Consider the following 2,366-nt stretch of genomic DNA (forward strand, 5'->3'; position numbering starts at 1 on the left):
CCATGAAAACCTGCAATCCAAACTCAAGTGGATGGTTATCTACTTTACCAAAGTGCCCAAGCGAAGCCCAGAGAGTTTAGATTGCTCAAATCTGGCATATTGAGTGTTGTATTCCATACAATTCATAAGCAGACTGAATCTCACTGATGGCACATTTCTTGTTTCCTGTTTCAGCAAATATCTTGGTTATGACATGTGGAATTACATTGTCCCTTATTATTAATTGCAGAAAGAAAGCATGAGATGATAATTCCCCAGCAAAAAGAAAAAAAATTACCTTCTTGCAAACAAACAGATGTCTTTGATGACATACTACACACCCACTCAGTTTTCCAGCTGTGGTTCAGGACCACATGAGCCTGACCCGCAAATGAGACCTCATCTCTCAAATGTAACCTTAAGTGAGGCCATGTCAGACCATCAAAGGCCCAGGAGTGAAGGACAGTGGGAGACTGCACTAACACAGCAACACTTGGCATCCCACTGGGCAGTCACCCCAGCAGAAGTACCTTCCCAACAGTGAATGTTGACAGCAGGACCTAGCTCTCTTTTGCTCTAGTAAATGCAAATGCAAATGCAAATCCTCAGGGTCAATTCTTTCTGGGATAAAAATAAAAAGGAATGGTGCTAGTCATTCAGAGTTTCATCTTTTAACATATCAGAAAAATAGAAAAAAACCCACCCTTCTTTCTTATCTTTATTTACAGTTTATTCCTTTACCCATTCAACCATGCTTACATTTATTAACCATTCTAAATCCAGAGACAAAACCCTGCCTTCAGATTATCTTAAAGAGATTAGCTCACTGGTGTTGAGCACAACAGATTATATGAGGACACTGCACTGGCATGAATGTAAGGCAGCTCCAGATATAATGTAAATTTTTATATTTCAGGGGAGGAAACAGAACGTGCTCACAATCAGTGCTACTGTGCCAAGTGATCGTTGCCCAGACCAAGTCAAATGTGCTTTTCAGAGCTTCACTGGCTTTCTGACACTTCAAGGAAATGGGTGCAGGTACAGCTACCCAGGCCACTACTGGATGTTTAACATATAAGGTTGGCGCCTTCTTTTAGATCTCAGTGGTAGAGGAGTTTGTCGTCTCCATGGACCCATCTTTGCAGACTATGCTAAGGTTTGCTTTGTTGGATCTCTAGAGTCAGTCATAACAGGTTTTGCTATGTGACACACATTACTTCCTCTTACAGCTTAACTCTATGGAAGAAAACATCCATTGACAAATGACTGGCAAAATTTGGCAAGTGACTACCTGGGTTTCCCTTGCATTCTTTTATAGAAATAATGAATCATAGAATCATAGAATCATAGAATGGTTAGGGTTTGAAGGAACCTTAAAGATCATCTAGTTCCAACCCCCCTGCCACGGGCAGGGACACCTTGCACTAGACCAGGTTGCTCAAAGCCACATCCAGCCTGGCCTTGAACACTTCCAGGGATGGGGCATCCACAACATCTCTGGGCAACCTGTTCCAGATTTACTTTACTGTATATTTACTTTACTGTATATCTGCCATAAATGCATTTTAAATGGATTGGTCAATTTGAAATTGTGGCATTAATCAGCCAACAAGTCTTTAAGCCACTGCAAAGTATCAGCTGTTACATGTTAGTTATAATTTATATTGATAAACTTTTAAAGGCATCATTCCCATTCTTAGATTCAAGGATACAATTGCAGCTATTCTTTATCCATTACCTCTTTACCTACTTGATCATAGAATCATAGAATCACAGAATCATAGAATGGTTTGGGTTGGAAGAGACCTTAAACGTCATCTAGCTCCAGCCCCCCTGCCATGGGCAACCTGTTCCAGTGCCTCACCACCCTCTCCATGAAGAATTTCTTCCTGATATCTAATGGAATTCCCTAGCTAAGTACCGTGAGTAAGAGGCAATGTTTGAAGATGAAACCTTCTAAAAAAGTGGTGTCCAAGACATACATACTGAAGAATTAATGCTAAGCCCAAGTTTCAGTGTTGCTAAGCCCAAGTTTCAGTGTTATCATTATGTGAACTAGAACCCAGACACGCATTCCTGGGAACTATCAGGAGGAATGAGAAGCCCGTGTGCAGTTAAAAGTCTATGACCTCATTGGGATCATAGAAACATGGTAGGGAAGCTCACATGACTGGAGTGCTGCAATGGATGGATACAGACTCTTTAGGAAAGACAGGCTAGAAAAAGGACGGAGGGGGGATGTTGAAATTTTCAGGAATGCGCTACGGCTCTGCCTTGGGATGGGTCAGCAGTCAATGGAGAATTTACAGGTCAAAACTTGTGGGCAGAGCAATGTGGCTGTCGTAATGGGTATGTGCTATAGACTTCCTGATCAAGAAGGAGTAGTA

This window comes from Eurypyga helias, unplaced genomic scaffold (genome assembly GCF_000690775.1).
Source record: "Eurypyga helias isolate BGI_N326 unplaced genomic scaffold, ASM69077v1 scaffold1777, whole genome shotgun sequence".
Lineage (NCBI taxonomy): Eukaryota > Metazoa > Chordata > Aves > Eurypygiformes > Eurypygidae > Eurypyga > Eurypyga helias.